This window comes from Ambystoma mexicanum, chromosome 1p (assembly GCF_040938575.1).
Source record: "Ambystoma mexicanum isolate Mex_15411 chromosome 1p, UKY_AmexF1_1, whole genome shotgun sequence".
Taxonomy (NCBI): domain Eukaryota; kingdom Metazoa; phylum Chordata; class Amphibia; order Caudata; family Ambystomatidae; genus Ambystoma; species Ambystoma mexicanum.
In genome coordinates, this window is record NC_090921.1 from 407882906 (window position 1) to 407898227 (window position 15322).

Below are 15322 nucleotides of genomic sequence, written 5' to 3' on the forward strand. Positions count from 1 at the left end.
GCAGGAAGAAAAAGGGGGGGCTGTATGGGTACAGATACAGACCCCAGTGCAAGCGGTGGCCCGGAAGCAGTGCGGGAGGGTGACAGGATGAGCAGGTACCTGGGCCCAAAAGACAGAGGGTGGCCAGGTGCATGGTGCCAAGAGAGAACAGATCGGCAGGGGAGAGGGGGAGCGAAGGCAGAAGAAAAGAGCAAGGTCTTGAGGTGATTCCGGAACTGGAGATGGTTCTCCTCAAGTTTTAGAGTGACAGGGAGGCTGTTCCAGAGGGAGGCCCCAGCCGAAGACAGAGATCTACCCCCAGCTCGTTTCCTAGAAAAACGACTGACCCTGAGTGAGTTGGAGGTAGAGGAGTGAAGAGCTCGATAGGGGAGGTATTTGAGGAGGGATAGCTGAAGGTATTTTGGACCCAGGCCCCAGAAAGCCTTGTGGACAATGCAGAGGGTTTTGAATATAATCCTTGCATCCAATGGGAGCCAGTGAAGAGATTTCAGAGCTGGAGAGATACGGTCCCAGGTCTTGAGGCCAAGGACAAGTCTTGCAGTCCTGTTCTGGATTAGTTGCAGAGGGCGCAGAGTAGAGGCAGGTAGATTTAGAAAGAGGCTGTTACAATAGTCCAAGCTAGAGAGAACCAGACCTTGAGATACCATGAGCTTCTGGGGGAAGGAGAGGAAAGGCAGAGTACCTCTGAATAGGTGCAGTCTGAAATTTGACTTTTTAGAGACCTCAGAGATGTGGGCGGAGAAGGAAAGGGTGGAGTCATAGATGACCCCGAGGTTCTTATCCTCACAGGTGGGGGTAGGAGGAGTGCCAAGGGAGGCCGGCCAGAGAGTGAGGGGAAAGGGTGGTGAAGGTTTGCCAATGAGGAGGATCTCCGTCTTGCTGGCATTCAGACAAAGATCATTGGCGGCACACCAATCTTGAATGGCAGTTAGGCAATCAGAGATGAGAGAGGGAGAGGAGGTGGCAGAGGGCAGCCTGAAAATGAGTTGAGTGCCATCAGTGTAGCACTGGAAATTTGAGCAGAAAATGGCAATGCAGTGGGCGAGAGCCAGGTATTGGTTGAAAAGCTAGGGCAAGAGGTTAGACCCCTGGGGAACACCACAGGTAGAGAGGAAGATAGATGAAAGGAAGGACCCAAGTTGGACCTGGGAGGGTCGATCTGAAAGGAAAGAGGTCAGCCAGGCCAGAGCCTGATCAGTGATACCCAAGTTTTCACGGAGACGGTTGAGCAGGATGGTATGGTTGACCGTGTCGAAGGCAGAATAGAGATCGAGGAGGTTGAGGACAGAGGGAATGTTAGAGTCAAGGTTGGTGAGCAGATCTTCACGGATGTTTAGGAGAGCAGTTTCCATGCTTCTGGCAGCTCTGAAGCCAGACTGGTGGTCATGGAGACAGCCAACAGAATTGGATTGAAGTCAAAGCTGAGGGATGGCCAACTTTTCCAGGAGTTTGCCAAGAAAGTGAGTAATGGAAATTGGGCGATAGTTAGCTGGACAAGAAGGATCAGCTGTGGGTTTCTTGAGAAGAGGATGCACAAAGGAGTGCTTCAGAGGGGAGGGGAAGGATCCAGAGGCAAAGGAGTGGTTACAAAAATCAGCAAGGGCCGGAGCGAGGGTGTCAATGTGGTCCTTGATGGTTTTAGAGGAACAGGGATGAACCTGTTTTGAAGAGGCTTTCATAGATTGGACTTGTCGAGCAACCTCGTCAGGGGTGAAAAGAGGAAAGGATGAGAAGTATGGTGGGAGGGTGGCTAAAGGAGGGTCAGCAAGCGCAGATGGAGAGGGAAGAGGAGGAGGGGCGGGCCATGTGCCACTTTTTTTTTTTACCTCCTCGCTTCAGCGAGGAGGTAATGATATAAATGGGTGCATTAATACCCTATTGTTGTTAAATGTGGTCCGCTGCCGCAGGCGCATTCAACAACAATGAGCGCCTGCCACGCCTTCTCCCAACACGCCAGCTCAGCTCTTGAAAGACTCCCCCGAGCTGGCGCGGTTGGGTGCTAATGGCGCCTTTTGATATCAAGAGCGCAGGCGCTTCCAACAGCAACAGCGTGCCTTCTCCCACCACGCTAGCTCGGGGGAACCCTTGAAAGACTCCCCCGACCTGGAGCGGGGGCTAAAGGCTCCCCGGTGTCCGTGGCGCCACGGGCGTTCGCCCGGCTCGCCCCCTCCTAAGGCCGGGCCTGATGCCCCACCACGGGAGCCTCAGATGGCTTTCTGCCCTAAGCAAGAGGGGCCCCCCCAACCATCATGTACAATGGGCCCGACACATCTTCAGCCGGGCCTGGCCACCGCCATGGCCTATGTGAAGAATCATCTGTGGCTCAGTGGCTTTTGAGTATTTCCTACATCTGCTGCACCCTGGCTGCTTTGCTCTGCTCTCGCTTCCGCGGCAGAATACTTTGTTATGTTATGTGTACTTGGGTTACCTGCCGCATCAGTGTCCCTAGTACCTCCAATTGCGCTATATGTCTGTGAAGGGACCTCGTGGCGCAAGCCTCTGACTCCAGATCAGAGAAGGCTGCGTGGCCGGGGGGTCATATTTGCCCTATATGTCAGAGCCATAGCTATTCCCTCACTAGGAACAGAGGCTTTTTCATAGGGCCCTTCTCTCCGACCGTTGGTGCATTTTAGGGCAGTACTGCTGCACCCAGCGCCAGGGGAGAAGTGCACAGTGCTGCTAAGAGCCCCACTGCCCAGCACATGTTGCGGGATCTTGGTGCCATGTCAGGCCACATTGATTGTCTATGAGCACAGATATCAGCCCCACCCCCTCATGCCCACATGTTTCCGGTCACCCCTACCACATTAGCAAACCGTTTTCAGATGTTAAAGCCGTTTGGAGTGCAGACGCACCCGCTGCTATAAATACTCTGTGTAGGAGTATGGAGCCAGCGTCTTTGTGGGTCCTCTCTGCTCTCAGCATCCGACGTGGCTGTTTAATGGGGTAAAGGGAGGCTCCAAGAGGTAGAAAAAGAACTCGTCCCTGGGTGGGCTTGAACCACCAACCTTTCGGTTAACAGCCGAACGCGCTAACCGATTGCGCCACAGAGACGGGCGAGAGCAATTGTTTTCTGAGCAGATGTCACGCTGTGATAGAAGAGCACGCATGGATATAGAGCTTGTTTATATGTATCATGTTTAGGAATGCATGGAGATCCTATAGCAACACAGACACGTGCGTTCCTGCTCCTCCCGTGTGCAAACCAGTCCATGAAACCCTGGTCTGAGTTTCCACGTGTCCTCTTCTCTTTGTCCAACAACTCCTTTCAGAATGGTGGCAATTCGACCAGATACACACATTTATGAGAACAATATCCATTGCTTTTGGGAGACACCAGTCAATTCCAGGTTTTCGTTTTGCATTCTGGGACTTGTAGTCGTGGATGTCCCCATTATAAATCCAGAACTGGACTTTGCCTCCCAAATGGAGTGGATAATGTTGGCATGTATGCAAACAAACAGAAAAAAACGTGCCCTTGGCATATCTGCCCCATTACCTCCACACCCCTCTCCCTCATCCAGTGCTTGCATATGAGGGCATCAACCTCCTCGACAGGAACCCTTTTCTATTCCTTCATTTGTTCATGCCTCTCCTATTCCTGGGAGTGTAACACTCCTTTACCCCTGCATGCCTTCGTTTTTTTAAAAATAATTTCTGCCTGAAGGCAGGGACTCCGCTGGGTGGCTGTGATACTTACCGGCTAAGTGCACAATATGTCTGTTCATACCAAAGTAAGGATTAACTATGGTGATTTTTGTGCGGTATTGGCTAAAAATGAGCTCACAATTTACGATAAAGACATTTTCATATTGCGATACAAAAAACAAGGCAGAATTGACCCCGACGTGATTTGAACACGCAAACTTCTGATCTGGTGTCAGCCGCGCTACCGTTGCGCCACGAGGTCACACCTCACGAAAGGACCCATACTCTGTGGACTGGTGACATTGAGGGCGCATACATGGACACAACATATATAACGCACAACACACTCTGCCTTGTGAGCGAGATAAATGAGTCAGGCCGCCGGTGTTATGTAATGTTGTGCACCCCGTGCCCTTCCAGCCCCCCAATGGTCGCAGCTCAGCACAGATCGGTCTGCAGAGGCTTCACTTTATTCCTACCCAGGTTAGACCTGCAAAGACGGAAACAGCCGAAGACTGGGGGAGATGCAAATGCACGGGATACTAAATATTACATAACATCGTAAAATACACAAAAGCACCTGTGCCACAGGGGATCTTTCACATGGGGGTTATCTCGGCAACAGTAACCCCTTTTCATATTGCACTATTATATAACTCCCCCAAGTACTTTAAGTGGGATTGGAAATCAGGGGGGGCCTAGTGAGGGGGTGTGGCTGAAGAACACACCCCTAACGATAGCCTCCCCCCTCGGTTAAGGGCGGGGGCGGCTGGTAAAAGTTGGAGCTGGGGCACACTGGCATTATTACCTTTGATGCGCCCAGCCCCTCCTTTTAAACAAAAGAAGGGGCTGGGCTCACCAAAAGGTGTGACACCAGTGTGCCCCAGCTCACACCCAGCAGGCAGCCCTTTCATTCAAGGAGCCGCTTTAACCAGGGGCTCCTTGACTGAAAGGTCTGTACTTGAAACAGGAGGAGGGCTGGCGGCCCAGTCTCTCCTTTTGTTTTCGAGTAACTAGTCATCACCCAGCATTATGCTGGGTGATGACTAGTTAGTTACTCAAAACAAAAGGAGAGTTGGGCAGTCCAGCCTGTTAGGCAGAATCCTCCACAGTACCCTTAGGGAACACTACAGACAATTAAGTCCACAAGTGGCAGTACAATTTCACCTTTGGTACAAGCCTGTACTACACAGTTATAGTTTTAGCGGTAGTGGAGCAGCCAGACTTATATCAAGAGCAAATGAGCAGTAATAGGATTACACAAAGGACCACAATTACTGTGACTCAAACAAACACTGACTCAAGGTTTCTGGGTAAAAAATATAAGTACATTTATTTTTAAACCATCACTTCTATTAAACAAAACCACACTCTAAATATATCACACACGACTAATTCCTTTGGTTCAGGTCAGTTAAAGGTAAGTACTTTGGGGTTTAATAGACCGGTGTTATGAAACAAAAGACGTTACCGGGTGTTTAAGCAGCGCTCAGTTTTTGACAGTAATGACAGTTTGGTCTTACGAAAGAAAAGCATACCCGCGGGAAGAATTGTAACCGTAGTCAAAACACAATAAGCACATTGAATAAAAACCAAGGAAAAGGGGATAAAAATCATAGGCAATACTTTTGTCAAGGCACTCGAATCACAGGACATATTCTAATAGACAGATAAAGTCGATAGGCCAGCGCTGGTGTCAAATGGAGCAGGGCTCTGTTGTCGAGGATCACACGATTAGAACAGTTCGAGATTAACGTTGCCAGGAGTACTTGCATATTGTCAAAGGGAGGCAAAAGTTATAAGAGGGAAGGAAAAAAGGACAAGCCTTCGGCAAGGGGAAGGGTTCACCCCGATTCCTCAAGATCAGACGGAGAGAACAACCAAATGGACACAGTACCTTATTCGAATGAAGAAAGCTGGTGCCACGGCAGTTGTTCCTGGTAGTTCCTGCAGACTCACGGTTTCTGAAGCTTCAGTCGTATGGACAAGAAGGAGGACGTCTGGAGTGATCTGCACTACCCAGGGATGAGGCCAGCAGCAGCAAAGAAACGGTGAATAAAAGGTGCGCTCCTTTAAAACAGGAGAGGGCTCTTCTAATGGCTATCCGGACCACTACAGCTTCGTGCAGCGATTTCGACCCACGAGAGGATTCTCTGGCAGTAGAAAGGTGAGCTGGTTGATCCCATCAGCCTCAAGGGAAGAAGTCTCTGGACTGGATCTTCTCTGTCGTTGAAGGGTAGATAGCTTCAGGGCTGCAGCAGGGCTTCACCGGGACTCGGGAGTTACAGCAGCCGTCTTATTCTGTGCTTCTCTTCGGTTCTTGTAGTTCCAGTGGCAACTCTGACTTCCAGCTCAAGAGTCCTGCCTTTTATGCCAAAATCCCCCATTCCCACAGCCTGGCTGTCAATCACACAGCAGGGGGGTTGTCCAGCCCGGACAACCACTTGAGCCAATGGACACAAAGTGCGACTTGGTTCTCCAAGGAGACCCTGTGTAGGGGGTTTACTAAACCCCTCCCTCACATTCAGCCCACCTAGACACCCAGACACCAAAGGAGGTCTTCTTCGCAGAAGCCCACCAAAGGACGGTGAACAAAGAAGGCAAACATGGTTTGCCGCGCAAAGTAAAACACAAGAAGGATATTAACACAAAGAAATGGCGACTAAACCCGACCAGAGCCAAAATAAAATCTATTTGGTCAAGCGGGTTTATGTTCGAGGCAAATGCAATAGCCTAAAGCAGTACCGCGTTTATATAGTATAATCGCGGTAGAAAAGATAGGGTAGCTACCACTGCCACCAGCCAAGTCTTAGTGTTAAGGGAGCGAAACAAGGCTCCAGGAGGTACAGACAAAAAGGGATCAGAGTTAATCCTTTCCAATACTCCATGTAAGATGGGGTGTATTGGGTCTGTAGGTTAAATTACTACATAAAGTAAATGGCAACTTTACCTGCTTCTGGGGGACAGTAGTCAGCCCCAGAGAAATGGAGTCAGTGGGAAGTCTTAGAGACAAACCGGTGGCACTGCACTGAAGGTGCTGTGTAACACACACAAAAAGTTGGGCTCATGGAGTGGTGTGGCTCCAGAGCCCAAGATCACACAAACTGTAGAAATACACATGTAAGAGTGGGAAAAAAGTTCCCACTCTTACAAAGTGTAAAAAATAAACCCAAGAAATCCAGCAAAGCTGCTGAGGGACTCACTAGGTAAGGGAAATTAGCCATAAATGAGAATTCTCCCTAACATTCGCCCCCCAGCTCCCCACACTAAGGGACAGGAGGATTTAATCCACTCCTGGATGGATCTCATACCTCTAGTTGGTTATAAACATCCTAGAGAGACCATCAGCATTTTGGTGGTGACTTCCTGCTCTGTGCTCAATGGTAAAATCAAACCCTTGCAGGCAGATTTACCTTCTTAGTAGTTTAGGGTTTTCCCCTTTCATTTGCATCAGTCATCTCAAGGGTTGGTGGTCAGTCTGAATAATGAAAGTAGATCCATACAAGAATGGTCTAAACTTCTTCAGTGCCAACACAATAGCAAAACATTAGCAAAGATCTATAATCTCAACTCCTTGAATCCTGCCTTTGGTACAAGCACCACTGGGCTAGACCATGGACTAGTAGAGGGTTCTACAATCCTGAGAACACGCATCTTGTTGACCTCATTCCTTATGTGGGTTCTTACATTGTCTGACCTTCCGTACCGCCTGATTTCACAGGCAAACAGTCACCAGTGAGGATGCCAATGCCTGACCAGAGCTTGACCAGCCTTCAAGTTATCACTTGCCTCTGCCATCATGTGTGACGATCTCCTCCGGAGACCTATCACATAGTCAGTCACTCTGACTGGCTTAGGGGAAGGAGCACTCTCCAACCCCTCCTTAATCAGGGCCAATGGACCACTGACTGGATGGCCATAGAGAAGTTCAAAGGAACTGTAACCTACTCCCTCCTGAGGGACTTCTCTATATGCAAAGAGAAGGCAGGGCAGTAGAAGGTCCCACTTTCTTTTAAGGGGTTCTTCTGAAGCACCTATCATGCTCTTCATAGTTCTGTTAAACCTCTCCACCAGCCCATTTGTTTGTGGATGGTAGGCAGTAGAGAACTTGTAAGTGACTCCACAGTTTTCCCACATGGCTTGCATGTAATGGGACATAAAACTGTATCCCCTGTCAGATATCACTTCCTTAGGAAAACCTACTCTGGTAAAAATACCAAGTAGGGCCTTAGCCACAGCCTGAGCCGTAACAGTCCTCATAGGTATTGCTTCAGGATATCTAGTAGAATGGTCTACTACTACCAGGATAAACCTGTTACCTGAAGATGTGGGAGGATCAAGAGGACCAACAATGTCAATCCGGACCCTCTCAAAAGGAACTCCCACCACTGGGAGAGGCAATAAGGGTGCCACATTCTTGGCTCCACTCTTGCCAGAGGTTTGGCAAGTGTGACAGCTCCTACAGAATTTGTCTACTTCGGAACCCATTTTAGGCCTGTAGAAGTAAAGGAAGAGCCTTTCCTTGGTCTTCTTAAAACGTAAGTGACCAGCCAAAGGTATCTCGTGGGCTAACTGTAGGAACTGGAGTCGGTTCACTAGAGGTACTACAAGTCTATTGCAGTCTCCAGTGGTTGACTCAGTCGGTTCACTGTAGAAGAGGCCATCTTCCCAGTGTAACCTATAGTTCCCAGGATCTTTCCCATCGAGCTGAGAAGCTGCCTGTAGGCGCAGACCAGGAGTGGACACTCTCTTTGTCCTCTCCTGAAGTCTGCCCTGTTGGGTCCACCTTCTGCCAGTAAAGACTGCAGCTCAGGATGTTCAACCGGGTCAAGATCTACAACCAGAGTAAGATCTCCTTCGAGATCTGAGTCCTTAGTTTCTGGTTAAACCACACAGGGTTGGACCTCACACTCAGCCTCAGCTGGTGGAGGAGTCACAAGTGTGACTTTGGACAGTCTCAGTGATGTCCTTGTGGGCACAGGGGTGCTTGCTGTTGTCCTGCTGGCAGACTTGGGTTTCCCCTTTGTCTCTTTTTGTCTTGCAATAGCAGTAAGTTGGGGTGATAGTTACTTCTATCCAGTCCCCAGGCGAGCCTCTCAAGGTTCTCTCCCTTGCAGGCCTGGTGAGCTCCTGCTTCCTCTTACTGGGAGGTCTGGGGGTACTAGACACAACTCCAAGAGTTTTAGGTCTTTACCCAGCAGAACTCTCCCAGGTACTTCACTCTGCACACTAACAGGTATTCTGACAGTCATGTCATTGCACTGGGTGAGAGCTGGTAACTGGGGAACAATTTGCACAGGGCCTCCAGCCAACTTGGTTAGGTATGTGGGTGCCTTAGCAACATCCTCTACCTTAAAAACATTAATCAACCACAGTTATGCTGGATCCAGGGTCTCTGATGGCAGGGGTCTCCTGACCATTTACAAGCACACTATCTTTATAATACTCTTTAGTATTATCTGGGATTGAGTTATAGACATCTAAATTCTGTTGTTCCCAAAGACCCAAGGACACTAAAGAAACTCTAGCTGAGACTCTCATGGGTTCATCAGCCAGTAACTGAAAGTTTCCACTTGCCATAGGCACTTCTTCCACCTGGGTGAACGCTAAGGAGACAGTGTGGACCCCTGAAGGTTTACCCTTGCATCTGGGATCCCCTTTCACATGGTCAGTAGCTTCACAAACAAAACATTTCCCAAATGCTCTATTGAATGGAGGCTTACTCTGACCTCCACCTGGTTTAGCACCAGATGGTATACTAGCCTGATTCGTTTCCCTTGGGGCTTACCCTGGTTTTGTTTAGGGCCCTCTTTTGGATTGGAATTATTGGATTTCTCCTTGATATCTTTCTCTGGCTGCTTTCCCTCATCCTTTTTCAGAGTTGCCCCAGAATCCTTGTGGGTAGCCCGGTTGGCAACCCACAAGTCAGCAGCCTTAGCTAACTTCTTAGGATCTATCTCCTTTGAATCAGCCAAGTGCTGTCTAAGCTCAGGAGAGCAGGCATCATAAATTGACTCCAACATACCAAGATTCCTCAACCCTTCATAAGTGTTCACTTTGTAACCCTTAACCCAACCATCTAAGTTCTTCAAACAGTCACACACTCAGGGGTACCATCATGCTTTTTGAGGGTCCTAAACCTATTAAGGTACTGGGAAGGGGTCTTCCCGAATCTAGCTATCAAAGATAGCTTCACACACTCATAATCCTGTTTATCCACCTCCCCCAACTCCATTACAGCATCACTTGCAACAGGGGGGAGCCTAGAGAAAAGCCAAGGCATCAACTGATTCCCTGAGATACCCTGAATCCAATGATTGTATTGAATCATTGCTAACCAGTCCAAAACATCAAGTTTAGTCTCATACATACCAATAATTTCCTTTGGCATACGGGGTCTCTTAGGGCTGGAAGACCTAGAAGACTCTGGGAGAGAAGCATTTTCTAGAGACAATTTCTTCATCTCTAAAGCATGAGCCATCTCCATTTCTCTGAGCCTTAATTCTTGATGTTTCATGGCAGTTTGTGCATCAATACGTTTCACTTCCAACTCAAGTCTCATTTTCTCAAGTGTAATAAATTCAGGAGTGAGTGTAGTACCTGATGGGGTCCCTGTGGATAGAGGTTGCGGTCGCTGGGCAGGGAGTGGAGTTGTAGGGCCTACTGGCATAGACTTGTCTACTTCTTCTAATCCAACACTATCAGAATCAGAAACATCATTATCCACATTTGCTGGGGAGGGGGTAGGCTCTTCTGACTCACTCCCCAGCCTTTGTTTTCCCAATAATTTAGCAACCGGTTCAGATTGTTTTCCTTTACCAGAGAGGCTTCTTTCTCTACACCTGGTTCTAAAAACTCAGCAGTGTAGTTTAAGAGACTCTCTTCGCTGTAGTTTTCCATATTTGACATGATTTTTCAGTTAATAGATTTCTGTTTTGTTTAGCTGTCATGATGCCTACCTCCGGAGCACCAGGCCAGGCCCAGCACCCCCGGGAGCAGGCATCACGCCCCCGGGTAAAAGCCCAGCGGCCCTTAATAGGGGCTCTTTGGACTCTGTCCTGGCACCGTTGGTGCCAGGCTCATGTTGGACATCAGTCCTGGCGCCATAGGCGCAGGCTCATAAAGGGAAGTGTTTGGTGCACTTACCTGAAGCAGACCATGCTGCATGAAGAAACAAGCCAAATGAGGCTTAGGAGGGACTATTTTTCTGAAGGAACTATTTTGTTACTTGGGTGGGGCTGTGGAAGAATACTCACCTGGAACTTCTTCCAAGGCTATTTAAGCCACACCCGGACAGCCACACGTGCTTCGCGTTGTTCTGCATCCCAGCAGCTGAACGCTCACCGTGTCTGCTCCTGCACCTGGACTCCAGCCACGCCCGCCACAAACCCGGAACACCTGTAAGGGAATAAGAGAAGAGAAAGGTGAAAACCAAGAACTGTTTCAACCTTCTTACCTGCATCCGGAATCTTCTCGCCTGCATTCCTGAAGGAAGACTTCCATTTAAAAGCACCGCGTTGCTCGCTGCAGCGCCGCGCTTCACTCACCTGTTCCCGAGACGCCGCCCGGCTCCATCGCGGCTCTCAGTGCCGGTCGCCACATCTCTGCACCGCATCTAAGGGAGAGAAGAAGAGACAAAAGGTGAGCAAGGGAACACAAGAAGAAAGCCAGATTTTCAGCCATATTACTTACCGGCTATTCTTGGTGAGCCATTCCACATCTCGGGTCGGCGCCACATCTCTGGCAGGTACCGCATCCCGGCCCCTATGGGGAAAGGACAAAATACATTACTGGGGAATTATAAAGACATTTAGAGGGGTCACCCTCATCACTGACTCACCTGATTTTACCCCGGCAATTTAACCCCTCAACGCATCGCCTTTGTTCTGCACCTGAAATAAAGGACAGAAAAAAGACAACATAAAAGGAGGCTCACACTTGAACTTTTGCATCTTCATACTTATGGCGTATTGCTCAGTAAAGTCAAGTGGATTTGCCAGCGGCATTCTGAAAACCAGTGAAGTAACTGGACCAACGCGCGCCCCTGCACCAGAAGCAGAATGGAGAGTTCATCCTTCCAAACCATAAGGTGAGCTTAAACCGGGGTTTTGGAGGAAGTCAGAGGAGAACGAAGGGGGAAAGGGGGGAGCAAGCACCTTATTCAGCAGACAGTTAATCCCCTTTCTCATCTGCAGAAGGATATTCCTACGGGCCAGACAAGCAAGATTTGGGGGTCCTGTTCAATCGGTGGTCCGAATTCTGTGCATCACGCTTGAAGAGGCCACAGCAACCCAGACCAGACCAGCGCCTCCGTGGGAGCCAGGTGAGCGTTACAGAACGCGAAGCCTTCCTACAAATTCCCACCCAGGCGCTATGGAAACTTCCGAGACTGACCTGTTGGCCCAACTACTGGGGGAATTAAGGGCCGAAGTACACGCCGCTCGTCAAGAGACTAATGCTCTCAGGAGGAAAGTGATTGTAACAAAGGAAAGAGCTGATGACCTGGCTAGACAGCTTTTGCAAGGTCAAGCTGGACAAACTCCTTTACCCGGTTCCGGAGGGAACCCCGCTCCTGTGCTTTCCAGTAACCCGGTGCAGATTGATCTACCTGGAAACATGCCGCTGGCCCCACCTGAACGCTTTGCTGGGGACCCCAAACGATTCGCCGTATTCATGAATCAGTGTCGTTTGCATTTCCTGTGCAGACCTGGGGCCTTCCCTAATGACCAGACCAAGGTAGCCTTTGTATTGTCATATCTCAGCGGCAGTGCTGCCGATTGGTCAGTTCCACTGGTAACTCAAGATGACCCGATTCTTCGTGATTTTCAAAGATTTCAAGCAAGCATGGAAAGGTTATTTGCTCGTCACTCCCAGGGGCAGGCTCTAGATGACAAACTTCTATCTCTGCGACAGGGCAATCAAGACCTCCTTTCCTACCTTGCAACCTTTAATAGACTAATTGTGGAAACTGGGTGGCCAGAGGATAAAAGAATCACATTATTTTATCGAGGTCTACGCAGAGAACTTAAAGAATCACCGAAATTTACAATATTTAAAAACTGCCAAGGCTCAGTCTTCATGACAGCTCCGATGGGCTTTATTCTTTGCTGAGTTCGATTTTGTAATCACCTACCGTCCTGGCTGTAAGAATGGCAAAGCGGACGCGCTATCTCGAATTGGAATGCGAGAAATGGACACAAACTCAGAACCTGTGCCGATAATTCCCGAACAAAGAATCTTGGGGATAACCACTTTACAAACCCTTGAAGACATTCAAGCACGGGTAAAACTATTCCTGGACTCTTCAGCCTTGCAGGATTGGATCAAAAGGGGGTCTGCCTTTTCTATCAACGATGGCTTACCTTACTTCCAAGGACGTTTATTTTTGCCAGAAAAGGAATTGCAAGAACTGGTTATTTCCCGTCATCACGATACTCTGATGGAAGGACATCCTGGCATTGCCAAAACAGTGGAAAAAATTAAACGACAATTCTGGTGGCCGTCCTGGCGAAAGGATATTAAATCTTTTGTGATGTCCTTTGGAGTTTGCGCCCAAAACAAAGGTCAAAAAACAAAATCCGCCGGTCTTCTTCAACCCTTAGACATTCTACCAGCACCTTGGCACACCTTGTCACTAGATTTTATCACGGACCTGCCCTCTTGTAATGGATACAATACTATTCTGGTTGTGGTGGATTTATTTTCCAAGATGCCCATTTTATTCCGTTGAAAGGATTACCTTCAGCTTTTGTTCTTGCCAAGGAATTCCTCGAAAATGTCATCCGTCTGCATGGATTCCCGTCCATACTAATCTCCGATCGGGGAAGCCAGTTCATTTCTCGTTTTTGGAAAAAGTGTTGTCAACTGGTACTAATCGACGTAAGACTTTCCACCAGTCACCACCCACAGACCGATGGTCAGACGCAGAGAACGAACCAGACCCTTGAACAGTATCTACGATGTATGTTGCACCAATCGGAGGGTAATTGGAAGGACATTTTATGGGTGGCAGAATATGCATACAATAACTCGATACATTCTGGAACTGGTCAGAGCCCCTTTTATACCCTATATGGACATCACCCTCGTACTTCAGACCTGGACTCACCTTTGAGCCTCGAAATGCCCGCAGTCGACCATTTGCATTCTACGATTACTCAAGCCTTCAAGGATGCTACTGCACACTTACAACATGCGAAAGAGAAATACAAAAAGAATGCGGATCTGCATCGCAAAGAGGCGCCTCCATACCAAATAGGGGATCAAGTATGGTTGTCTACCAAACACTTATCACTCAAGGGACCTCAGACTTTTAATCCAAGGTATTTAGGCCATTACTCGATCAAAGCTATAATTAACCCAGTGGCAGTCAAGCTAGATCTACCAGCTAACATGCGGATTCATCCCGTCTTTCATGTGTCGCTTTTGAAACCAGTACAACCAGGAACCAGATTAATAAAGCCACCAGAACCAATCCAGGTAGATGGGGAGCCTGAATTCGAGGTGAAGAACATTCTGGACTCTAAGATCTCAAAATCAAAACTTTTCTATCTAATTTATTGGAAGGGGTACAGGCCTCAGGAAAGATCTTGGGAACCCAGCGACCACGTACATGCACCTCGGCTAGTAAAAAGTTTCCATCGGAATTTCCCAAACAAACCGAAACCTCCTGGGGAAAAGGCCTTGGGAAGGGCCTTGGGGGGGGGGGGGGTGCTGTCATGATGCCTACCCGCGGAGCACCAGGCCAGGCCCAACACCCCCGTGAGCAGGCATCACGCCCCCAGGTAAAAGCCCAGCGGCCCTTAATAGGGGCTATTTGGACTCTGTCCTGGCGCCGTTGGCGCCAGGCTCATGTTGGACATCAGTCCTGGCGCCATAGGCGGCAGGCATATAAAGGGAAGTGTTTGGTGCACTTACCTGAAGCAGACCATGCTGCAGGAAGAACCAAGCCAAATGATGCTTAGGAGGGACTATTTTCTGAAGGAACTATTTTGTTACTTGGGTGGGGCTGTGGAAGAATACTCACCTGGAACTTCTTCCAAGGCTATTTAAGCCACACCCGGACAGCCACACGTGCTTCGCGTTGTTCTGCATCCCAGCAGCCGAACGCTCACCGTGTCTGCTCCTGCACCTGGACTCCAGCCACGCCCGCCTCGAACCCGGAACACCTGTAAGGGAATAAGAGAAGAGAAAGGTGTAAACCAAGAACTGTTTCAACCTTCTTACCTGCATCCGGAATCTTCTCGCCTGCATTCCTGAAGGAAGACTTCCATTTAAAAGCACTGCGTTGCTCGCTGCAGCGCCGCACTTCACTCACCTGTTCCCGAGACGCCACCCGGCTCCATCGCGGCTCTCAGTGCCGGTCGCCACATCTCTGCACCGCACCTAAGGGAGAGAAGAAGAGACAAAAGGTGAGCAAGGGAACACAAGAGGAAAGCCGGATTTTCAGCCATATTACTTACCGACTATTCTTGGTGAGCCATTCCACATCTCGGGTCGGCGCCACATCTCTGGCAGGTACCGCACCCCGGCCCCTATGGGGAAAGGATAAAAGACATTACTGGGGAATTATAAAGACATTTAGAGGGGTCGCCCTCATCACTGACTCACCTGATTTTACCCCGGCAATTTAACCCCTCAACGCATCGCCTTTGTTCTGCACCTGAAATAAAGG

General features: G+C 49.0%; 1 protein-coding gene and 1 non-coding gene across 3 annotated transcripts in view; one reads left to right on the forward strand and one right to left on the reverse strand.

Annotated features, from left to right (window-relative positions):
* LOC138571570 (tetraspanin-33-like) overlaps positions 1 to 15322 on the forward strand; it is a 935706-nt gene that overhangs the window by 642108 nt on the left and 278276 nt on the right. The window lies entirely within an intron of this gene.
* TRNAN-GUU (transfer RNA asparagine (anticodon GUU)) lies at positions 2981 to 3054 on the reverse strand. Its single transcript has one exon. It is a non-coding gene; the product is annotated as a tRNA-Asn (tRNA).